We start from the raw sequence: 26,436 nt of genomic DNA on the forward strand, positions 1-26,436 counted from the left end.
TAAGGGCATAGCAAAAGGGAGGCTATCTGCAAGTCAGGAAGAGAAGTCTCAATAGAAACCAACCCTACTGGCATCTTATGTGAAAAAATTGTATGACTCAGCAACAAAAAATAAAATAACTTGATTTTAAAATGAACAAGGGACTTCAGTTAACGTTTCTCCAAAGATGATATACAAATGATGATAAGCATATAAAATGCTCAAAATCACAGTAATTATTACAGAAATGCATATCAAAACCACAATGAAATATCACTTCATACTCCTTAGGATGGCTACAAAAGAAAAACAAACAGCAAATAAGTAGTGCTGACAAGGATGTAGATCAATTGGAACACCTGTGCATTGTTGGTAGGATTGTAAAATGGTGCAACCACTATGGAAAACAGTATGTTGGTTTGTCAAAAAACTAAAATAAAACTACCATATGTCCCAGCAATTCCATTTCTGGATATATGTCCAAAAGAATTGAAAGCAGGCTCTCAAAGAGATATTTGCACACCCACGTTCATAGTAGCACTATTCACAATAGCCAAAAGGTAGAAGCAATTCAAATGTCCATTGACAGAAGAATGGGTAAACAAAATGTGGTATATACACACACAACAGAATAGTATTCATTCTTAAAAAGGAAGGAAATCCTATCACATGCTACACCATGGGTGAACCTTGAGGGTATTATGTTAAGTGAAATAAGCCAGATGCACAACAAATATTACCTGATACCATTATAAGATATTCAAACTCATAGAAACAGAGAGTGGAACGGTAGATGCCAGGGACTGAGTAGAAGGAGGATGTGGGGAGTTCTTGTTTAATGAGCATAGCATTTCAGTTTTCCAAGATTGAAAAGTTCTGGAGATTTCCTATATAACAATGTGAATATACTTAACCCTACTGAACCATACACTTAACAGTGATTAAAAGAGTAAATTTTCTGTTACGTGTTTTGGGTTTTTTTCTTACTACAATTTTAAGAGAAAGAGAAATCCCTGAACTATCCTTAGACCCAGGCGAGAGTCTCCTGCCTGGGACTGCGCTTGAGAAAGCCCCCCATAATGCAAATAGTAAAACATTTTCAATTACTTTTTGGTCTCTTAAGAAAATTTTTTGAAAATTCAGTAACCAATTGAGCAAATGGGAATTAGAGAGGGGCACAGAGCCAAAGGGCCAAAGGCCAGAGGGTGAAGGGCTGAGGGTGTGGGTGGGTGTGGGCCTTATGGGGGGTATGGGGAGGGTGTGAGGAGGGCATGGGGACAGCAGCAGGTGGCCGCAGGGTGGGTGTGGAGAGGGTGTGGGGGGCATGTGGGATGTCTCAGGGTAAGGACTGAGCAGATGCTGCGCAAAGGTGCTGAGGTGGGTAAGCACGGTATATGCTCAGACAACACGTAGTCTGTCCATACCGCAGAACCTCAGGGCCATGAGGGGAGATGCCGCTGGGAAGGAGAGCTAGGGTCTGGTGGAGAAAAGTGTGAATGTTGGCTGGCTAAGGAGTGGCCAAGGGCAGCCACGGAAGGTTTCTAAACTAGCAGGTGAAACAAAGAAACGTGTGCTCCCGGGAGCATCACCGCTGGCAGGCAATGGGAAGTAGAGGAAGGCACAGAAGCTCAACTTTGGCTTCCTTGCATTGCTAGCAAGACCAGTCACTCTAGTCCTGCCCACAACATGGTGAGTGGAGAGTGGAAGACCCAATCAAATCCTGACTTCCTATCTGTGCCTCTCCTTCTAACCCTGCTGTTCCCAACATCCCAGCATCACTCACTTCACTGTGTGTAATGAGCATGAAAGATTATACTGTCAACCCGCAGATGCCGTGGGATGGGGGATATTTAATGGTGTTACCTGGGAACCATCAGGGAATCAAGGACTTCTGCGTAGCAGGGAGCTCTTTTCCAGGTAGCAAGCAACTCTGAAGTTATTTTTCCCTGTCAGAGAGAGAGAAAGAGAAAAGGGAGCTTATGAAAACGCCTCTCGTTATTAGAACACAGAACAATGATCATGCGGATGGAACAGAAAGAAACAGCACAGAGATGCAGAGGAGTGAAGCCATCCCCCTGACAAAAGAGCCAGTAGGCAATTTCCAAAGTGTGCACTGACAATTGCAGTAACCAATTAGGAACAGCAGTAGCCAAATCTGTAAGAATGCTGTTGCCAGAGGTTCTGTACTTGAGGGATTTTCCATCAACAAACTGCAGATGAAGAGACTGAGAATGCCCTGCCTGTACTTGGCCTAAAAGGGCCAGATTCAGGGAAGCTAGCCTTGCAATTCACCCATGTGTGGGAAATGGAGGGCACCCAACAGCTTGACTCCATCCAAGGCTTCACCCACCAACACTCCGCACAGCCCCCCTCCCTCCATGCCTCCACTGTGCTCCCAGGACCTGCCCCTCCATCCCTCTCATCCCCATGACTGACCCTTCACTCTGAGACATTTCCTGTCTCCACTGACCCCAAGTAATTCAAAATACAGTCACCAGAGCTTTTCTTCTATGACTCAACAACAAAAATTAAAATAACTGGATTTTCAAATGAACAAGGGACTTCAGTTAACATTTCTCCAAAGATGATACGCAAGTGATCAATAAGCATATAAAAATGCTCAAAATCACACTAATTACATGCCCTCAGTATGAAATCACTAATCACACTAATTTCATGCCCTCAGGATGAAATCCGGACCTGCAGTCATCTGAAGGCTCCAATGGGGCTCGAGGGTTCACTTCCAGGTGCCTCATTCCCACACTTGTCAGGTCAGTGCTGGCCATTGGTGCAAGGCCTCAGTTCCCTGCCATGTGGGCCTCTCCACTGGGCTGCCTGGGTATCCCTACCATGTGGCTTCCCCCTAAGGGAGTCTGGCATGCCCCTACCCCCAAGCAAGCGATCTAAGAGGAGGAAGTAAATGCTGCAATGCCCTTTCTGGCTGAGTGTCAGATTTCTCTGTGAGCCCACGTGTGGCCCCAGCCTGACTCCTAAGACAGCAGTGCAGGTTACATTTCCAGGCTCTCCTCACATGTAGGAGGTAAGGGCAGGAAAGTGGCATGAGAAAGCAAAAGAAATCTCTCCCTCAGCCTCAGCACCAGGTCCTTCAGAGGGGTGACAATATCTAGGCGCAGTGGCTCATGCCTATAATCCCAGCACTTTGGGAGGCCAAGGCAAGCGGATCACCTGAGGTCAGGAGTTCGAGACCAGCCTGACTAATACGGTGAAACCCCGTCTCTACTAAAAATACAAAAATTAGCCAGGCGTGGTGGCGGGCACCTGTAGTCCCAGGTACTCTGGAGGCTAAGACAGGAGAATTGCTTGAACCCGGGAGGCAGAGGTTGCAGCGTGCCGAGATTGTGCCACTGCACTCCAGCCTGGGCAACACAGCAAGACTCCATCTCAAAAAAAAAAAAAAAAAAAAAGAGGGGTGACAAGGGGCAAACCTCAGAACCAAAGGATATATTCACTGTACTCAGTCCCCAGGTGCTCATGTGGGTTCAGTTGTTACTAATTAATCTTTCCATTGTCTTCATCAGAACCTGAGTTCCAAGGGCCCTTTGGACATTGCGATGATGGTGTGGGATGGGGGATATTTGATGGTGTTACACAGGAACCATCAGGGAGTTGAGGACTTCCGCAAGGCAGTGAAGTCTTTCCCAGGTAGCAAGCAGTTCCAAGCGCCCTTTGGACATTGTGAGGGTGGCGGTTGAATTCATTACTCAATGCTTCATATCAAATTCCTCCCCCAAAACTTAGTGGCTTCACACAACAGTAAACATTGATTATCTCTCACAATTTGTGGGTCATGAACGCAGAAGTGACTTAGCTAGGAGTCCTGGCTAAAAGTCTCTCGTGAGGCTGCCCCCGGGATGAAATCCAGACCTGCAGTCATCTGAAGGCTTCACTGTGGCTTGAGGGTCCACTTCCAGGGTGGTTCATTCCCACGTTTGTCAGGTCAATGCTGGCCATTGGTGCAAGGCCTCAGTTCCCTGCCATGCGGGCCTCTCCACAGGGTTTTCTGGGTGTCCCCATCTCGTGGCTTCTCCCTAAGGGAGTCTGGCATGCTCCCACCCCCAAGCAAGCAACCTGAGAGGAGGAAGCAGATGCCGCATTGCCCTTTCTGGCCTAGTGTCAGATTTCACGCATCACTCCTGCTACCACCCTGTTGCTCAGGCAGACCAGCCCTGATTCAATGCAGAGGAGACCACACAGGATGCAGGTACCAGGTGGCACAGATGCCGGAAGGCACCGGGTCCATAATGGAGACCAGCTGCCCCAGCAACCGGCCCAGAGCGAGAAAACAGCCGCTCCCCCAGGCCTGCCTGTCTGACTTGGGTTGCCAGCATGGGTCCCCAGCAGGAAGTCTTCCCAGGGCCCATCCTGTTGCTGAGGCTTATGTCTTCTCTGGGAAGCTGCCTGGTGCCTGTGGGTTGGTGGGAGGAACAAAGAAGAGACCATGGGCCAGTAGCCCTCAAGACAAGAAGAAGAGAGACTGAGCTCCTGAACCAACCCGTTTCTCATGCTGCAATTGAACAGAAACACAGCTCACAGCTCACGGCCTGTTCTTTGGACTCCTGTTGACATCTTGCAGGACACAGCATGTGGGACCACCCAGGGAGCAGACACCACACCCTGAAGTCTCTTTATCCCTCTGACCCAGTGGTTCTCAAGTGGGAGCAGTTTTACTCCCCAGGGGATATTTAGCAATGTCTGGAGACATTTTTGTTTGTCACAACTAGGGGTGGGGGAGGTGTCTGTTGGCATGTAGTGATTAGGGACCAGGGTGCTGTGAAACATCCTGCAATCTGCACGACAACCTCCACAACAAAGAATGATCTGGTCCAAGATGAGCTGAGGTGGAGAAACCCTGTGCTAACCGTTTCCAAAATAAGGCGGTGACCAGGGGTGGGAGAGAGGCTGCAGGGAGGGTCAGAAGCGATGTACCAGGGGTTGTCTAAATGCCACCAAAGCTGCCATGAGGCTCAGCTGCCCATTTCGCAGAGCGGGAAGTTTCTGTGACCCGAGCCCCCAAACACAGCTTTCTTGAAGTGAACAGGACCTCAGAAATGAGGAGAATGACCCTGCGCTGTCTTCAAGCAGAGAATTTCCTGCCCTGGCCTGATGAAGCCAGAGAGAGGCCGCCCACATTCTGCCAGGAGGTGAAGCCAGCTCTAGGGAGGAGTTATTGGCGTGGCTGACCCTGACCAAAGGCCCCCCAAATCTACCATGCAGGGGCCCATCTCCCCTCAGGACCCCAAAATGTGGGGCTCTAAGGAGCCAAAATACTCAAACCCGTGAGTCTTTTATCTGGATAAGCCAAGGAGAGCCTGCCTTCCTGTCCATCCACTTGCAGGATGTATGCATACACGTGCACACACAGACCCACACACTGCCTCCCAGATCAGCCAGCAGCGCCCTTCACTGCTTTTACTAAGGGAACAGACACTCAAAGGGATTACATTCCTGCCAACATTCTGAGCCACGAAGTTTGTCTGATGAGAAAATGGATTCTGGAAGCAAGTTTTGGTGGACCAATCCCCTCTCCCCAAGATGATGGCTCTGTCTGGGAGAAGCACCATCTTCTAGCCAAGGCAGGCAGAGGGCAGCAAAGGAAATGTCCAGGGCTCTTACTCATTCATTTGTTCTTTCATTCAAGAAATACCAAAATAGAACTCTTGTAAGATCCAACAATTCCACTACTGGGTAGACATCCAAAAGAAAGGAAATCAATACACTGAAGCGATAGCTGCATTCCCGTGTTAATTGCAGTGCATTCACAATAGCCAAAATATGGAATCAACCTAAATGTCCATCGATGGATGGATGGATGAATGGATGGATGGATGGATGGATGGATGGATGGATGGATGGATGGATGGATGAATAAAATGTGGTATATATATACACCATGGGATGTTGTTCAGTCATAAAAAGAATGAAATCCTGTCTTTTGCTGCAATGTGAATGGAACTGAAGGTCATGATGGTAAGTGAAATAGGCCAAGAACAGACAGACAAATACTGCATGTTCTCACTCATATGTGGGAGCTACAGAGTGGATCTCATGAACATAGAGAGTAGACTGGTGGTTATCAGAGGCCAAGAAATATAGCAGGGGAAGGGAATGAAGAGATACTGATTAATGGGTACAAATATACAGTTAGAAGGAATAAGACCTGGCAGTAGATCAGTAGGATGACTATGGCTAGAATTAATTGATTGTACATTTCAAAATAACTAGAAGAGAATAGTTCAAATGTTCCTAGCCTAAAGATGAATATTTAAGGTAGTGGATATCCCAATTATCCTAATTTGATGATATGAAAGCATCAAATTTTCACATGTACCCTGAAAATATGCACATCTATTATATATCAATTTTTAACAAAATAAAACAAGAAAAACAAACCAAAAAGCAATGGTCTAGCTGTATGCTAGACACAATCAAGTAGAATTTGAAATGAAAAAAACAATCCACTTAGAATAGTACAAAAACTTTAAAACATTTTGAAATAAATGTAGTAAAAAGATACCTGTCCTATATGATGAGAACCATAAAACCTTGTGAAGGGCTACATGAAAACTCAACAAGTGGAAAAACACACCAGTTCCTGCATGGAAAGACTGAATATGACAAATATGTCAGCTCTGCCCAACTTGTGATACACAGTTAACGAAATTCCAATTAAAAAAAAATACTTACTGAGCCCCTGCCTCACGTGGAGCACAGGGAAAGGGACAAGGTAGATACAGTCCCTGCCCTTGGGGAGCTCATGCCTCATGATGGGAACAGAGCTCCACAATTAGACACACACTCATCCTAGTTAGTTACCACTCCCTACTAGTTAGGAAATGTAGTTCTCATTTTCTTTTTCTTTTCTTTCCTTCTCTTTTCTTTTTATTTTTACTTTTATTTTTATTTCTTTATTTTTTTTTTCCAGACAGAGTTTCACTCTGTTGCCCAGGCTGGAGTGCAATGGCGCCATCTCGACTCACTGCAACCTCCGTGTCCCAGGTTCCACCGATTCTCCTGCTCCAGTTGCCCAAGTAACTGGAACTATAGACATGTACCACCATGCCGGGCTAATTTTTGTATTTTTAATAGAGACAGGGTTTCACCATGCTGGTCCCCCAACTCCTGGCCTCAAGTGATCCACCCATCTCAGCCTTCCAAAGTGATGGGATTAAAGATGTGAGCCACTGTGCCCGGCCTCGCTTAATCTTCTTGATAATCCATCTAGACCCAAGTGGCATCCCTAGCTTCTTCCTCTCCATCTCCCCCTCCTCCTCTCAACCATCCTGCCCATTCAGCTCCCTGTCTCTCCCTTGGTCATTCTCACCTCCCTTCCCCAGGGTCATAAATCAGGATTCCTCATCCTAGCAGAATGTTGCCTCAGTCTCCTCCCAGGCCTCCTGTCTCCAGCCCCATCGATTTAATCCAACATCCATGCTGCAACCAGAGGAGCCTCAGACCTGAAGGCTCACATCACTGTCCCACTTGACCCATGAGTGGCTTCCTGCTGAAGCTCAGACTCATCAAACGGCCCCACTGGGTCTTGTATGTGTGGGTTTTTTCCAGCCTCCACTTGCACCTTGCTGCACAGCTCATCCTCTCCTGCAGCCACGCTGAACTCCCACAGCAAAACTCTTACAAGCAAAAACTGATTTTGAAGGAATTCAAATCTTTACTTGCACCTCTCACAGACTCTTAAGAGGTTCATAATCATAACTGCCCCTGCTCTGATGTTTCCTAACATCCCCTTTCTGCTCTCCTCCCATTCTCTCTAACCCTGGAGCTGCTCGGGACTTCATAATTCCTGACCCTCAGCTCTCTCCCTGGTTCCCTGATACCCCCTAACCATGCCAAATCCTGTCATTACCTCCCTACGTACACATATTTTACCTCTCTCCCTCCATTTCTGCCCCTCTTTTCCATCTTGTTCTTCATAAATAAAGCAGAGAAGCCAACTGGGAAGGCCCAGCTCTCCTTAGAGCACACCAGACAGGCAGACACCGCAGGGTAAAAGCTGTCTCCTTAGCAGGGATGAGAGCAGCTCACATAGATACAGCTTGCTGTGTTTCACCACCTTCTTCACCTCAAAGCCCTCAAAGCTCCTTCCCGCTAAGGCTGTCCCTCTTGTGAACTACCCTCAAAGGCAAGGTCAGTGCCCCTCCTCTGGGTCCACCTGAGTTCCTCTGCATCACAAGACTTGTCACCTCACTGGCATTGCCTACCAGTTGTCCCTTAGATGGGAGAGGGCTGGGGGCTGGGGCAGCATCCTGTTCTTGCCCCATCACCACCCCCACCCCCAGTGGATTGGACAGAGAGTAGCTTGGACTGAAATGAGCAAAGCCCCCACCCAGATCCATGAAAGCAGAGGAAGATGGGGGAGGGGAGGAAGTTCTCTGTGGATGTGGACAGGATGTGGATGCAGCAGTGGCTTGCAATGAAACCACTGCCTTCCCAACTCCCACTCCAGGGACTGCTTCCCAGTATGGAGGCAAGGAAGTGCAATATCCTGACTGCGTGTAGGAGTTTTCAAATAGACACTTGGCACCAACAAGTGAAAAATGACCAAACTGATCCATTTCTCCCCGCTTTATCTGATCTGATAGGGAAATACCTTCCTGTCTCTTTTGGATTTGAATCAGGACACTTGGGGAACAATTTGAAAGGAAAAGAAGAAGGAAGGAAGACCCTTTCTAATGAAATGGAGCAGTCTTTCCTTCCCTCCTCCACACTAGCCTCCCTCCTGGAATATGGACCTTCCCAAGGCTACAGTGATAGGAGGAAGCATTTGTTCAAGGCAGCAAAGCGGACAGATACCCTTTCAGCATCACAGATACAATAAGACAAGGCCAGTGCTGGTCAAGTCAAAGAGCCAACCAATCCAGAGTCCCTCCGCCCCACTCGCTGTCCTGCAGAGAGGAGCCAGAGGGGACTGCGTGCTTCAGACCTACACCAGGCTGGCCTGATGAAGACAGGAACCCATGGGGACAGGCTACCAAGGAGCCTTAGGGCAGGGGAGACAAGAAACGTATTTCAAAACTCATTTCCAACTGACCACAGGAGCCATAGTCTCATGGGAACGTTGCCCCAAGAGCCAAGATCAAAAGACCCATGCTGGAAGACACTGCTTGAGCATAAAGGACAGGACTATTCTGCATTCCTCTGAGCTCTGTGTGAAAGCCTGACCTGCTGGCAGAAAGGACAATTAATATTGGAGTGTCCCACCCTTCCTATCCCCTGATAGGACTACGTTACAAGGGCTGTATTTATACTGATAAGGTGTAGCCCATTTACAGAACCTATTTATGGGCAGTGGATTGGTTCATTCTCAAAACGTAGGTCTTAATAGAGTGGCAGATTGCACTTCCCAACAACCATGACTGTATTCCCGTCTCTCAAATTCTCTTCTACAATGTGGCCTTGACCTCCCCCCAGCAAGGGGTGGGGTCTACATCACCGTGCCTTGGATCTAAGTTGGCATGTGACTGCCTCAGCAATAGAATATATAGCCAAAGTGACACCATGCGACTTTCAAGACTGGATCGTTAAAGGCTATGCAACTTTCTTTCGCCTTATCTCCAGAATACCCAACTTGTTGGAGCTCAGAGCTACCCTATAAAAGGTTCAACTGCTCCAGAGACTGCTTGACTGGGAGTCAACCAAGCCACATGGAGAAGCCATGGGCACATGGTGCTGTTGGTAGCTGTAGCTTTCCAGGAACCCCAGCTCAGATATCAGACATGTGAATGAATGAATGAATGAATGAGCCTCCAGGTGATTCTGAACCCCAGACATCACAGAGCAGAGACCAGTGATCCCTGCTGTTCTTCTGAAGAATTCCTAACCACAGAATTTAGGAGGCAAATTAAATTATTATTTGAAGCTGCTGTGTGTGGCTGCAATTTGTTATACTGCAATACTGACTGGAACAGGCAGAGCGGAGGTAGGTGCTACATAAATTAAAAGGCTAGAAAACACCTTGCTGTTACTATTAAAACAAAGAGACCTAAGCTCAACCTCAAATTCACTCCGACCAGTTGCTAAACCTCTCTGAGCCTCAGTTTTGTCATCTGTAAAGTGGGAATAGCACCTCCCTGGTCGTGAGGACATCATTAACTATCAGAATCATCATCATGAACTCTGAGGGCGCTGGGGCTGGGGCTGATGTGACGACTGTTTAGCTATGACACCTGACACAAACTTGCAGGTGATGAGAACTGTTCTGACATTTATAGCACGTTGACCCAGTTCTGTGGGAAATCGAGATTCCATGTCTTTCCAGACTGAATGAGGAATCTGAGGCATTGCTCCGATGACAGAAATCAGTGAAATTTAATTTCTCTTCTATATATTTTTGCTTGAGTTGGTAATTTCTTTAAATGCACAGAGAAATTCACTGTCAAAATACAGAAAAATTGTTCACAGATAAGCGGAAGGGGCAAACATAATATAAAGTTTCTAATACGATTTTTCTGAAATGGACATTGAACTCTTGCCTCAGTTCAGCACAGAGGCTGCTGCCACTGGCGTGTGGAAACTTTGAAGACAATGCCATGAGTGTATTTCAAACTGGAGGGCGAGGGGATCCCAAGGACATCCCAAGGAAGGACCATGGGACAGGAGGGAGCTGCTGCCTTGCAGAGAAGAGGGAAGCAATGGGAGACTCAGCCACCCCACTCAGCTGACATGGGCTTGCTGAGACCAGGTCAAGTTTACACTGGGCATAAGGGCTCAGGCAGCACATCCAGCAATGTGGGAGGCTGCAATGAGGGTGGACAGTACAGGGCTCAGAAATAGACTCACCACCAAACCCTGAACCATTTGTGGAGCGTCAGAGGTTGCAGTGGAGGAGCAGGCAGGTCCTAGAATGGGAGCTGGAGCTCAGATGCAGGAGCCTCTGGTGAATTTCTGCTTCCTTGCTCCCTCCCTGCCTTGAGGCCCATTCATTCATTCACTCATTCATTCATTCATACGTCTTCTGTCCGTAGCTGCTCTTCTGGTCTCAGGCCATCTCACCTCCTGCCTGAGAGGAAGAGGCAGGAGAGACTGGACAGACTGGCTGGTCCAGTCCCTGGGAACTCAGTCCATGCCTGGCTCCAGGCGCCTACAGCCCACCTTCTCCCTAAGGCAGGGCCTCTTGGCCTCCACCTGCAGGCTTAGCACAGGTCTCCCATTCTTGGGACCCTCCTGGCCTGAGAAACTTCCAGCCTCATCTTGAGGGTGCTCAGCTTCCAGCCTCCCAGAAAAATGAAGTCCAATTAAGAGAGGGGAAGGGAAGGGAGGGAAAACTAACACTTACCGACCCTGAATGAACCAGACAGCCTGTTTGGAGCCTGCCTTCCTTCCTGCTGAAGGAGTTCCCCAGTGGGAACCCTAGGCTCAGCCTGGACCTGAGCCCAGGTGGCAAATCCTAACACCAAACAGCAACAAGGCATTCTGACTTCTGCATGTTACATGGCATAGTTAGGGTGCATATAAGACTCAGAGACTAGGGTCTTTACATTGAACACCTGGGTAAACACTTGCTGAGAACTCCAAGTGCGGCCACCACATTCCTGGGTGACCCCCCAGAATGTTGCAACCCGTGGACACCAACCAGGGGAGTAGGAGCAGGAGAAAGTGGAGGATGCCATGAGAGGGCAAATGGGGGCTTCCCTGGGGTGCTCTGGGGACTCCAGAAACCCCCAGGTGAGGCCTGAAGCTCTTACAATAGTAGGTGAAGCCAAGAAGCCAGAGAAATCAGGGGATGGCTGCAAGCATGTAAACAGATGCACCTGAGACGCTGAGATGGCAGGAGAAAATCAAGGATTTTACCAAAGGGGTATATTCATACCTACTAGAGAAGGCTGCTGGGGAATTGGATGAGATCATTCATTTGTCTGTTTACAGAGCACCTGCAAAGTGCCAGGCACAGAGAACAGCACGCCTGGGGGCTTGCCCTTGGAGAATGGGAGGGTCTAAGCGTCAGGAATGGAGTGGAGGCTCCACACTCCTCAGTTTCCTCCCTCTTCATCCTCCGCCCTCCCAGACAGCGTCCTCCTCTCCTGGGACTCAGTTATTCTTTGGGATATCTGCCCCTGAAGCCAAGTAACAGGTAGAAAACCTGTTTCCTTCTACAAATAAAATAAAATCTCCCCTGGTTCACCCTTGCCTCCAGGCTGATTTTGGTTATACAAAGTCAAGCAGGTTTTGCTGCATGTGTATGTTTTAATAAACAAGATCCATTTCCCCAGCCTCATGTTAAACAGAAATCTGTTCTTCAGGATGACTCTACGGTGTGTTTTGAAAACAAAAACCTGCAAACTAAAATGGCCTCTGACATCACCCAGAGGATGGGAACAGTTCCTCCCAATGCAGGGCTTGTAGAATGGGTGGGGTAAAGTCCCTCCTACCCCACCTCATCCCTGGGTGCTCCTAAGACTCCCGGGTGATCCCAGACTCACTTCTGATGGCTACTGTCCAGAATTGCTTCCCCCAGCCACATCATAGCCCCATTCAAACCTGATCACCATGAGTCCAGTTCTCTTCTACATCCTCGTGTTCCAAGACCTCTAAGCTGGTCCATCTAAAACTTGCAAGGGACAAAACCAGGACTGCACCCAGCATTTGTTGTGACTGTTTTTTAACTAAGTAAATAATATCTCAAAGGCAGACATCTATAAAATGAGCTGTTCCGCCTCAGTGAGGCTTGTCATAAATGAGGGCTTGCTCTTTTCAAAATACTCCAACATCCCATGGCTATGAAAAAATAAAAATAAAAAATCCCCTCTCAACTGATTGACTCAGAGTGGTTTTGAGGAAGAGCCACAGCAGCTGATTAGCCAAGCATTTCTTAAATAGCATGGTCCCAGCACTGCTCCTCTGAACAGCCTCACGCGGGGCTCCCACCCACCTAGGATCAATGGCCTAATTCATTCCCAGGAGGAAGTGCTCAGGTGGGGTGGTGTCCAGGGCCTCAGCTCCAGGGAGTGAGTGGGACTGGTTTGGGGACCCAGGTCCGGGGTGAGTTTAACCTCCTGATGGCCGTCCAAGAGAGCCTTTTATCCCAGGCTGTCCAGTACCCTCATTAGAGAGGATTAGGAGACTGTTTGGCAGAAGAAAAGGCTTTCCTCACTGGCAGGGATGGCAGCAGGGTAAGCCTATGCCTAGGGAATGGCCCAATAGCCAAGATGCAACTCTACAAAACAGCAGGGCAAAAGCCAAGGATCTCAAGAAGCAGAGACACCCAGGAGAAAATCCTAGCTCATTGCACAACCTCAAGCAAGTCATCCTCTCTTTTGCTCTCCTCTGTAAATGGAGATAATAATAAACACCTTTGTGGATGATTGAACTATTGGCTCCACCTCTCAGTGGGCCTCTCCCATCGTTGCCATGGACTCAACGGTGGGTCATGTGACTTGCTTTGGCCAAGGGAATATTAGCGGACATGATACCAGCGGAAGCTTGAAATGTGCTTTATGGGCTTGGGCTTGCCTTTTCAGGCTTTTATGATTGCCACAAAGAGGACATACCCTGAGAAGCTACTGCCCCCGCAGCAGGGCCCCAGGATGAGATGTGTTGAACAGAGACCTCAGCAGACCTACTGACCTATACCCAGAAGCAGAGCTGCCCCAGGCAGTCTACAGGTATGTGAGCTAGAAGTTAATGCTGACTATTGTAGGAATTATGTGGTTGTTTGTTATCCAGCATTATTGTGCAAATAGCTGACTGATACAGCTTTCTTATAAGACAGGTTGTAATATTAAGATAATGTATGTAAATCACTTGGGCAAAATTTAAGTGCTGAAGTAATATTAGCCAAGTAATTATCATCATCAGTAAACAATTCTCTCCTTTTCCAATCTCTGTTGAAACTGCTAATCGAGCCGGGCGCGGTGGCTCAAGCCTGTAATCCCAGCACTTTGGGAGGCCGAGACGGGCAGATCACGAGGTCAGGAGATCGAGACCATCCTGGCTAACACGGTGAAACCCCGTCTCTACTAAAAAATACAAAAAACTAGCCGGGCGAGGTTGGCGGGCGCCTGTAGTCCCAGCTACTCGGGAGGCTGAGGCAGGAGAATGGCGTAAATCTGGGAGGCGGAGCTTGCAGTGAGCTGAGATCCGGCCACTGCACTCCAGCCTGGGTGACAGAGGGAGACTCCGTCTCAAAAAAAAAAAAAAAAAAAAAAAAAAGAAACTGCTAATCGAATTGCATCTTCTTCTGCTTAACGACTTTTAGAGGCTTCCTATTGTTTTCAGAATAAAAATCAAACTCATTATGGCCGATAAGGCCGTGCCTAAGTTGTCCTCTAACTGACTACCCATCTAGCCCCATTGATCATTGCTTCCCCCAACCCTCAATCCTCTGCCACCATGTACATTTCTGGCATACAAACTATGCGCTATTCTCTCAATATGCCAAACTCTCTCACACCTCCTTGGATTGCACATACTGTTCCCTCTGCCCAGAACTCCTTCTTGCCTGTTTTCTGCCTGCTGAATCCATGTTCCTTTTTAAGAGCTTAATCAGCTCTTGAGCAAAGGAAACATGTCACCACCATCGTGCATGCGGCCAACCTCCCCTAGCCCCAACCCTGGGATTAAACTAGGGGCTAGACCAGAGCCACCAGGGAGGAAGGGAGAGAAAGTGGGTATAGCGTGAGACTTCCTGTTGCAGGAGTGATGTGGCTGGTTATTATGCAGCACTGCCCTTCACCCCAGCCTGCTCTCGCCCAATCCTAACCCCCAACTCACTGCAGAGAGAAACAGGGTTAGACGGAAGATCTCAAAGCTCTCCTCTCAAATAGGAAGAGCTTCTACCTGAAAGTTTCCCCTTGTCTTAGTCCATTCTCTGTTGCTACAACTGAATACCTGAGACTTGGTCATTTATAAAGAAAAGGAATTTGTTTCTTACAGTTCTGGAGGCTGGAAAGTCCAAGGTTGAGGAGGTACATCTGTTGAGAGCCTTCTTGCTGGTGGGAACCCTCTTCAGAATCCTAAGGCAGTGCAGAATATCACATTGCAAGGGGGCTGGACATGCCAGCCTAGGTCTCTCTTCTTCTTATAAAGCCACCAGTCCCACTCCCATGATAACACATTAATCCACTAGTGGCATTAATCTATTCCTGAGGGCAGATGCTTCATGACCCGACCTCTTAAAGACCCCATCTCTCAATGCTGCCACATTGGGGATTAAGTTTCAACATGAGTTTTGAAGGGACAAATATTCAAACCATAGCACCCCTGAAACAGTCACTGGGGCAACCCATGCCTCTTCTTGAGAGGTATCTGGAACTCTTGATTTTACCGAGGCCTCCAACACTAGACACTGTGGCCTGGTGTCAGGCCCCTCCATGGCTGTTCCAGGCCCAGGAGTCCCCAGCAAGGGTAGAGGATGGAGGGTATCAGTCCCATCAGGGAGTCTTCATTTAAGGGTTCTCCCTTCATATTGATGAGCCACACCCATCCACCATCAAGCACATGTGTCTAGTTTTTCTGAAGCCCCACACAAACCACCCCCATTGCCTCTGTTCCAGCCACAACCAACAGGGTACACCTGAAGGCTCGCCTTCTCTTCACCCACCTTTACTCATTATCTACCTTGCTCCTGGCCTGCAGAGCCAAGCCAGCCCAGGCATCTGCCCCACTTCAGAACTGGTGGCCACTCCAACCAAGCCCCTCCAGTATCACTGCACTACCTTCCCAGCTCAGAATTTGTGGTGCTGTGGCATCAAATGCAAGCCCAGTCCTGTCCCCGGGCCTTCATCCTGGCCTCCTCCTCCCCTCTTCCCTTCTCCTCACCTACCCTCACCATCTCCTGTATCCCAACCCACCACATCTCACACTGACACCTAACTCTTGCCTGGTTCCCTCCCAGCCAGTCAGTCCCCTACCCCCCTACCCATAAGCAGATGAGGGGAGACTTGGTGACAGAACCTGACATGTAAAATAGGTGCTGTGTTTTCTGTCTTCAGGATTAAGAGGAAAAAAGCGGTGAGCCTTTCAGCCACCTACCTGGTTTAAAAACTGGCCATGGCGTGTCCTCAGGCTGGCAAAAGTGAAAAAGTCAGACATATCAAGTGCTGGTGATGATGCAGGGAAAACATGATTCTCACAGACTGCTGTTGGGGTGTAATTGACACAGCCACGTTGAATAGTGGCTTCCACTGAAGCTAAAAATAATATCACCTGGCCATGATCTGGTGCTTTCCCTGGAAGGAGTCTTTCCTACAGATCCCTGCACACGTGTGCCTAAGGACCTATGTGTAAGGATGACATTGCAACATTGCTTTCTGCAGCAGAAAGAAATTGGAAGTAAACTACATGTCCATGAATAGTACAGATTTTTTTTTTATATATATGAAACAAAGCAGTTAAAAGAAATGAACCAAAATGGCCAGTTTGGACACAGGCCTAAAAATCACATTGTTCAGTGAAATAAAGCGAGTTGCAGAATGATATAAATAGCATAATACCATTTATGAAAGTTAAAATACACATAAGGATACTATTTTTCCTATGGATATGTGAAAGGCTTTTATTTTTAGAAGAACAGAATACACCCAACTCATTATAGAGGATACCACTGGGAAGAAAGGAAGGGGATTAGGATTTAGAGAGAGATGGAGACTTGAAATTTATCTGTTGTATCCTGAATTTTGTCATGGGCAATGGAGCACTGTAGTCACATAATATCTGAGCAGTTCAGGGCAAATATGATAAATTTTAACATTTTTCAGTGGATATATGAGAGTTGCTATTTTTGACTTGATGCTCTTATGCACACTCTAGATTTTATTTTTAAATGGCCAGAAGGAATTTTCTAATCAGCTATTGAGTGTCCGCTGGGTGCCTGGCCATAGCAAGGGCTGTAATCATGAAAAAGTCTTTTGAAGACGGAAAAGGAGAGGTCCTGATGGGAAGGTTCGGAAGGGCGTGCTCCAAGTTCAGTGATGACTAAAACTGTGTTCATTGGCAACCAGGCCACGATTGAGGAAAATCCCCACCCAATGGGAAGCGTATTTTCCATGTTAATAGTGATGGAGACTAATCAAAACCAGCTTTAATTCTGAAAGATCCAATAAATAACTTTGATTCAAGCAATTACTTAAAATTGAAATTTGCTAAGTGAGGAGAATGAGTCATTCATTTGTGCAGTGCCACCTGTTACCTGGCAGAGGCAGAGAGTCCTGGGGGTAGAGAGAGGCATACGAATGGAGATTAGCTGTTGCCTCCACCTTGTTGCATCCATCTGCAAGATGGAGAGGCTGCTCACAGCCCACAGGACACCAGCAGAGGCCATGTCCAGGGTCTCGCTCTGTCACCCAGGCTAGAATGCAGTGATATCATCATAGTTCACTGTAACCTCAGACTCCTGAGCTCAAGCGAGCCTCTCAAGTTGGGACTACAAATGCTCACCACCACACCAGTTAATTTTTTACTTTTTGTAGAGATGGGGGTCTTGCTATATTGCCCAGGCTGGCATCCAACTTCTGGTCTTGAGTGATTCTCCCGCCTCAGCCTCCCTAAGCACCAAGATTACAGGCATGGCCACCACATCCGCCCCCGACTGCATTGCCAAACTCATCTTCCTCTGCACCACGTCACCAAAACTCATCACTTTCAGTCTTGAGTCTCTGCAACCCAGGTTGACTTTACCTTTGCACTGTGTCTTTAATTTTAAAGGTTTGCTGAACACATTGGTTTTGATTCCCCCCAGAAGACCCTGAGACAATGATCCAAGTACAAGGAGTTCACTTGGGAGATTCAGGAACTACCAGCAGGGAACTGGGGAAGGGACACGGTGAAAGGGGAGGCAGCCACAAAGGTGAGCTGTTAAACCACGTGGATGATGCAGTAGGCAGAGCAAGGCCCCCAGAGATAGCTGTGAATCCCCAGGACCTGTGAATATATTACATTACACGGCAAAGGGGAATTAAGACTGAAGATGAAATGAAGGTTGCTAATCAGCTGATCTCGAGATGGGGAAATTATCCTGCATTATACAGATAGGACCAAGCTAATCACAAGGCTCCTTCCATGTGGAAGAAGAAGAGTTCCAGTGCTGTGATGTGAGAAAGACTCAATGGCCATTGCTGGCTTTGAAGATGGAAGTAGAGGCCACAAGCCAAGGAATGAAGGCAGCCTCAAAAGCTAAAGAAGGCAAGGAAATGGATTCTGCCCTGGAGCCTCCCAAAAGACCTATTTCAGGGCCGGGCGCCGTGGCTCACACCAGTAATCCCAGCATACTGGGAGGCCAACGAGGGTGGCTCACTAGAGGCCAGGAGTTGGAGACCAGCCTGGCCAACATGGCAAAACACTGTCTCTACCAAAAATACAAAAATTAGCCAGATGTGGTGGTGTGTGCCTATAATCCCAGCTTCTTGGGAGGCTGAGGCAGAAGAATCACTTGAACCAGGAAGCAGGGGTTGCAGTGAGCTGAGATCACGCCACTGCACTCCAGTCAGTCTGGGTGACAGAGCAAGACTCTGTCTCAAAAAAAAAAAAAAAAAAAAAAAAAAAAAAAAAAGCCTATTTTAGACTTCTGACATCAACAACTTCAAGGTAGTAAATTTGTGTTGTTTTGAGTCACTATGTTTGTCATAATATGTTACAGCAGCTACAGAAAACTAATACAGATGATTTCAGGAAACTCTGGAAATGGTACAAAGCCTACCTCAGAATTACAGCATTATTGAAGAGAGGGAACTGAGGAATTTATACACCACAGTCACTGGTTGGGGATGCTCCCCTGTAAGGCTGGGAAAGGTGATAAGGGGGCCTTCCATGGTTCCAGAAAAGCCATCAGGCTCAGGGATGCAGTTGCCGTCAGAAGTCAGCAAGAGCTCACTACACAGCAGGGTCTGTGGGTGTGGCCCTTTCCTGAAGGCAGGAAATCCGTTGTTGAAAATCTGCTCTGTCTCAGGCACCATGCTAAGTCCTCCTCTACGCACTGTTTCACATGAGCCTCACAGTGACTTCTGCGCCCAAGTAGGAGTACCTCCATTTTTACCAGATGACCAAAGTAAGGCCCAGAGAGATGCAGTGACTTCCCAAAGTCACACAGCTTGCAAGGGGCAGAGCCAGGGTTGGAGCCAGGACCACCTGATCCTGGAAGCTGTCCACTTTCCACTCTACCATGACAAGGATGCTCATTTGGGGGTGTCTTGATGTTTGCTAGCCCTCAAGTCAGACACATAATGCAGTTCAGAGGTCTCCAGAGGATGCCACACCAAGCTATGCTACAAAGAAACAGACAGAAAGTGCTGCTGACTCTCCCTGGGAGCAACTCACAGGGGCACCCGGCAGAGATCAGGAGTCCCCAGTTACTGGCTCCAGAAACAAACCCACACAGCCAGTGGTGGCTCCAAGTACCCCACTCCCCTCTTTTGCTCAGCCCCTGGCACCACTCCTAGATTCCCACCAGGGGAAAGGATGGAAAACAGCCAGCCCTGAGCAGGAGCTGGCTGCATGGAAATGCTGATCAATAATGAATGAATCGCCCTCTCCAGAAAGCTCCAACTTCATCTCCCTGGATCTCTCCAGAAATCCCAGTGTGTGGTTCTGCCTCTCCTCGCTGGCTGTGGGGTCCCCAGGGGCTAGGAGGGTGGGGCTCCAAGCTCCATGGGGATCCCAGGCCGGGATGGGAGAGAACTGCAGGAGGGAGAATTTGCTCGTTCCTAAAATGAAGGCGGTCATCACACACACCTCACAGCAGATCGCAGTGAAGATGAGACAGGAGCCATGCACCAAACGCAGCATGGAGCACATTTTAGACCCTCGGTAAATGTCTGCGATGCTCATTAGCAGGCAAACGGAGGCTGAGAGACCCTCTCCTGAGGTTTGGGTCCTGACTCCCCATTTGGCAACTGTTGAATTTCGAATCTGCTGAGATGTGTGAAGGAAAGAGCAGGGCTGCAAGGCAGGGGTCTGGGCTTTAACCCTGGCTCTGCCCTGCACCCCCTGTGACACTGGGCGTGTTATTCTAACCCTCCGTCCCTCATTTCTTCATCTGTAAATCAGGCATGATCAGCACCTCCCAAAGCACTGTGGAGAGGATACAGGGACTTCACGTGCAAAGCCCAGTGCGATGCTAACGGGCAGGCAGAGCTGGCACATGTCCATCACCCTCCCTTCTACCAGGTGCTACAAACTTGCCAGGGCTCTGCCCTGGCTGTGTGGGGAAAGGATGACCCCAGTGGAGGGTCTCCAAGTTGGATAACAGGTGGCCCTTCCTCTGCCCCCACTGCTGGTCAGCCAGGTATGGCAGTAGAGAGAGGAGGCTCACCTTCAGCTGCAGAGTCAAGGGCATGTGTTGGGAAGAGCCCCACTCCCCATGTTTCTGCCCTCTACTCACCTCCATGCCCTCACAGCCACTCCCCCAGGGAAGGAGGGCATGGACATCTGAGCGATCAACCCTGAGATGTTGCCAGCAGAAGGGTCACTCTGTGATATGGTTTGGCTCTGCGTTCTCGCCCAAATCTCATGTCAAATTGTAGTTCCCAGCTGGGCATGGTGGCTCACGCCTGTAATCCCTGCACTTTGGGAGGCCAAGGCAGGAGGATCACTTGAAGTCAGGAGTTCAAGACCCGCCTGGCCAACATGGTGAAACTCCGTCTCTACTAAAAACACAAAAATTAGCCTGGCATGATTGCACACACCTGTAATCTCCGCTGCTTGGAAGGCTAAGGCATGAGAATCGCTTGAACTCAGGAGGCGGAGGTTGCAGTGAGATTGCACCACTGCACTCCAGCATAAGTGACAGAGCAAGACTCCATCTCAAAAAAAAAAAAAAAAAAAACTTGTAATTCCCAGTGTTGGGGTAGAGACCTGATGGGAGGTGATTGGATCACAGGAGTGGATTTTCCCCTTGCTGTTCTTGTGATAGTGAGTGAGTTAGTGAGTTCTCATGGGATCTGGTTGTTTAAAAGTGTGTAGCACTTCCCCCTTCTCTCTCTCTCTCCTGCTCCACCACGTGAGGAAAGTGCTTGCTTCCCCTTCACCCTTCTGCCATGACTGTAAGTGTCCGGAGGCCTCCCCAGTCATGCTTCCTGTACAGCCTGCAGAACTGTGAGCCAATTAACCTCTTTCCTTATAAATTACCCAGTCTCAGGTAGTTCTTTATAGCCACACAAGAACGGACTAATACACTCTGTGTCATACAAGGCTCACTCTCCTGTGCTCCCTATGTCCAGGCGTGAATGACAAGAGGCGGGTTGGCCATACTCATTCATGTGGCTCTTGAGGCCCGTTCCTCAGCTATGGCCATCCCGGATTCATCAGTGGGATGTAGGAAGCTTCCTTTAGGCCTGGCAGCCATGCTGCCTCCCAAATCCAGCCTGTACCAGATCCCCGTCCCATGCCTGCCCAAGCCTGTCTAACTTCCCTTTGGCTACTGTTTCTTGTGTGTATTCCTTTCTCAGGCAAAATCCCAGGACTCTGGGGACTCCTACTAGTGGTGGTCTTGAGGAAGGGCTCAGCCTGCGCCCCAGGCTGCAATGGAAATACACCCCAGGCCCTGCAGGAACTAGGGCAGGGATAGAGAGCCTCATGTAGAATGTTCATTGCCGCTGCCCGGTCCCGGGAGATGTACCCTGAAAAGGAGGGAGGCCAGTGGGGCTGGGCAAAGCTGACCGCAATGTAGTGGTGCTGAAGGCTTCAGCTGATCCCAAGAGAGCTCTGTAGCCAAGCTGATCCCTCAGAGTTGTCTGAAATTGAGGACATGGGGCCCAAGCCTTCATAACTGCCCTACTCCATCAGCCAGTCATCAGCTATGAGAAAGGACTTCACCTTGGGTGAGGCCGTTTTCTTCGTCCAAGGTCTATTTCCAGTGAAGGATGAAGGTATTCCCAGCAGCTGGGGAATGGGTGCTAAGGCCTCAAAGATGGGGTCCATGCAGAAACCACAACATTCACTCCCAAAGGGAGACCCTGCCGGCCAAGGCAGGCAGGGGAGGGAGCCTGGGTGCGGGGGCGTCACCTTGTCACCTCCAGTTCCAGCCGACGGACCCACTGCCCTCCATGCCTTTTCAGAATCCCACAGGACATTCTCTCCCCATCCTCAGGCTCCTGGTGATCTGAGTGAGCCAGTCTGTCCCCTGCAGAGAAGCTAAAAGAGACATCAAAGCTGCAGCCTCTCACTTTCAAGCAGCTTTGAAACACGTTTCTGAAATGGCTGTGCCCATGAAGATTAAAAGTCCTCCTTTTGATGAATCTGAGGGTCTTGAGCATCAGAAACAGAGTGGGTGGGCTCAGATATATAGAAAAGTGGAGTGCTTTTGTGCACCGGGTGGTGGAATAGAAAGGCCAGAAACAGGGACACATAGAGTAAAAATACGTGATGAAGCTAAGCAGTAAAATCTTAGTTCCAGGGTCTCTAAAGCAGCAATGGGTGTGTGCAGGTCTCCCAGCAGGGGTCTGGGAAGTGAACAGATTGTCAGGAAGAAATAAAAGGCCTTCAGTGATGCACTTAATCACTGATTCATGCAGAAGTGATGAATGAGCACCTACTAAGTGGCAGACACCGTCAGCATCCAGAGTACAGAGGAAAAAGGAAAGACTTGCTCCCGCCCCTGCCCCTGCCCCTGCCCCTGAGTTACTGACAGCCTAGCCGGGGAGCCAGTTTGTCCAGTGTGAAATGTGCTAAGAAGGGGAGGCACAGGGACCATGGGACCCAGATGGAATCAGGGAGGACTTCCTGGAGGAAGCAAAGCCTGAACAGAGCCCCAAAGGATGAGAAGAAGTGAATCAAGCAAAGGGGAGTGGGGAGAGGAGAACATGAGTGAGGTGAGAGGGAAGAGAGGTTTGAAAGGGGAGTGAAGAGAGGTGAGGCCTAGGGGTGGAGTATGATCAGATCACACAAGACTTTGAAGACCATCCTGAACTATATCAGGATGGCGGTGTGGAGCCATGGAAGGGTCTTGGGTGTGGGGCATGATAGGAGCCCATCTGTGGATTAGGACAATGAGCAGCCTCACCAGCCATTAAAGACTCACATTTTAAATCTTCTGGGTCTCCTAACCCATAGCCCTGACCTAAAATTGGATAGGGCTGGACTGGTTGGGACAGAAAACAACTTGAGGAGAGTCAGGGCCCAAGCCCCTTGGTTTGGTCCAAGGCCCCTACATGACTTTGCCCTTATCTGCAAATGTCTGATTCAGAACATGTCCTGCTCCAGAACCACAGAAATCCTTGCATTCCGCACCATACGGAGCAGCCTCACTCCTCCCAGCTTTTGCTCAGGCCATTTCAGGTCCCTGGGATGCCTGCTCCACCGTCCGCTTCACCTGGCTGACTCCCACCTGTCTTTAACCACCTCTGCCACCCTCCATCCCCAGGCTGTTCCAGTGCATCCTCTCAGACTCCCCCGGGCCCAGCACTTCCCTAGTCACAGTTCCATTGTCGTAATCACCTACTTATATGTCTGTCCATTCCCGTAAAAGCTGGGCTCCTGAAGGACATGAACCTCTTCAATGCAGACTCCCCAAAGCATACCAAGCTTAGTGCCGTCCATGCCCTGCAGCCCTGAAAAACGAGGACTCCTCAAAGATCATCTTACCCAGATCTGCTGTGGTCTGAATGACCCCCATAGTGCACGTGTTGAAAGTTAATCACCAATATGGTAACATTAAGAGGTGGAGCCTGTAGGAGGGAATTAAGCCATGAGGGCAGAGTTCCCATGAATGGCACCAGTGGCATTATAAAAAAGGCTTCAGAGAGCTTCCTCCCTTTCCACCTCTTTGACCCTTCCACTGTATAGGAGGGGACAGCATTCATGCCCTCTGGAGGATGCAGCAACAGGGCACCATGTTGGAAGCAGAGACCGAGGCCTCGCCAAACACCTGATCTGCAGATGCCTTGACTTTCAGCCCCCAGCCTCCAGAACTGTGAGAAAATAAATTTCTGCTGCTTATAACTTTCCCAGTCCAAGGTATTTTGTTACAGCAGTACAAACGAAAAAAAGAAGACCCCCACCTTCCAAGCAAGAAGAAATGGGACCAACATGTGCAAGGCTCCTAGTGGTACCAGGCCTTTTGCAAACCTCCTCTCTGTTCATCCTCAAATATCTCTGCCTGGCAAGTATCACGAGTCCTGCTCTGGGTGCTCAGGGGGCAGCTACCTGTCCAGGGCCGCAGAGCCAGCCAAGAGCAAAGCTGGGATTCGATCTCGACCTTCTCCAAGACTCTTCCCTTAGAATTTTCCAACCCAGTTTTCCACATTCTCCATGGAATGACAGGAAACATGGCTATCAAAATGGTATTCTTATGTCTGAGAACCAGAGCCTGCTGGCGTGTGGCATGTAATCTCAAGCCCCAACATACACATAGTCATATATACTAGGCACATGGCCTCCTGGAAGAGGGCTGCTGATCATTTAGTGAACTGATCCAGGGAGAACGACAAAAAGCATCCCCGGGGCCACCACCGTGCTCTTTCAACCTCACACGTGCCAGCTTCCCTCGTGGCTCTAAGCCCCATGCTGTCCCAGCAAACACAACTCAGCCACCTCACAAATATATTCCCTGGCTCCACCTGACCTTGGGCTCACGGATTCAACACCGTAATAATACTTCCTGGAGGCCAGGAAAGTGCATTGAAGCAGCAGATGGTTCTGCAGTATCTGCAGGAACCTGGGGTGGACCGGCGCCCCCTTGACTGCACAGTCCAGGAAGTCGGGCACCCTTGACTCTCACAGCATCTGCCACTGCTCCATCCGGGCGAGCTGAGACATTGCCCCTTTTATCACATTCTCATCATGCCTGGAAAGCACCGGGTTATGACAAGAGGGCAGCATAAGGAGGCTGATCAGGAAGGGGAGAGGAGAGGCTCAGAGCAGGCTGACAGTGACCTGTGCCGTTCAAATTAGCGACTTTGATTGGGAAGCGAATCTTCTGATCATACATGCACATGGCAGCCTGAGAGAAGCCTGGTATCTTCACATTTAAACTCCAGAAGTCGCAAAGCACTGTGTGTTTTTTACTTAAAACATGTGACAGGCAAGACCTTTCTGAATGTTAGGATCAGAGAAGGGAGGATAAGCCTGGTCCACGAAGGGCGGTCAGATGCAAGAAACGAGTGTCGTGATGTGAATAGCGCCTTCCCTTGTTGTTCTTATTTATATTTTATTATGACTTTATTGAATGTTTTCTTGTAGATTGCCTCAAATCCTTTAGGGAGTAAAGCAATGCAAAATAAGTAAATGCTTTGAATTAAAAGCACCGGAGCGACAGCATTCCAGGGACAGAAGTGAGTGTTCAGGAAATTAGAGGGGGCTTTGCACAGAGACCCCAGCAATATCATGCAGCAGCGGCAGCTCCAGTCTAGGCATGGCTAATCTTGCTTAATGCCCACCAGGCACCTTTTTGCACTCCATTCATCACCTGGGCAGGCCTGGGCTCCCAGGACCATCTCCTTCCTCAGCTCCCCCACGAGCCTAGCCCTGTGCTGCAGGGAAGGGCCAGGGAAAACAGAGAGGAGTGAGTGTTTCAGGGCTCTGGAGTCAGACCACCCATATTCAAATCCTTATTCTATTTCTTCCTGCTGTGTGACCAGTAAGGATGCCTCATTATTTCTTGTGCGTGAAATGGGGTCAATGCAGCATCTGCCTCACAGGGTAGTTTTGAGCTCAAGGATGGGAAGCACTGAGCTTCATGCATAAGAAGAGCTCCACAAATATCAGTTCTAAGCCCACGGCCTGGTCCCCAGGAGTCTGCCCCGACACTGGGGAGGCAGGACTGACACTATGTGGGAACTCAGATGATACAGGGCCACTGGGTGCACAGTGTGGTGTGGACTGTGGATTCTGTAGTATCTCAGAGCAGGGAAGGGTCAGAAGGTCTCAGGAAGTCTTCGTAGGGGAGGAGGGACATGGAATATCTCGGAGAGTGAACAGGACAAAAGATGGCACTCCAGGAATGGGGAGCAGCCTGCACAGAGGCTTGGAGAGAATTGCTGGGGAGTGGGGAGAACTGTAAGGAATCTGCAGGCTGAGGTGGATGGGCTGTCAGTGGCTGCCCACGGGAAGGGGAAAAGACTGGCTCCACAGGGGTACGCTAGCTCCTGGCAGGGTCACAGGGCCCAGCAAATGTGCCCAAACCTGTGTCCTGGGTGTTTGGTTTCTCCCGCCTGAATATGGAAAAGCTAAGCAAACAGGCCAACAAGATTAATCTGCACAGACAGATGCCTCAAAGCGACGTGTGTGTGTGTGACCCGAATGATATGTAAATACTTGAAATAAGTGAACAAGAGAATTCTTTGATTGATCCAAGTGACAGGGTCCTGCAATTTCTGCCTTTCGCTCGTGTTTAAAGAACTGAAATTCGGCCTATGCCAGAGAAGAAGAAACTCCTGGTTTTAGCAAAGGCCACGATACTAGTACCCAGTATACCTTCAATCAATTCAGGAAGGAAGGAAGGAAGGAAGGAAGGAAGGAAGGAAGGAAGGAAGGAAGGAAGGAAGGAAGGAAGGA

Source organism: Piliocolobus tephrosceles, chromosome 17, assembly GCF_002776525.5.
Source record: "Piliocolobus tephrosceles isolate RC106 chromosome 17, ASM277652v3, whole genome shotgun sequence".
NCBI classification, from domain to species: Eukaryota; Metazoa; Chordata; class Mammalia; order Primates; family Cercopithecidae; genus Piliocolobus; species Piliocolobus tephrosceles.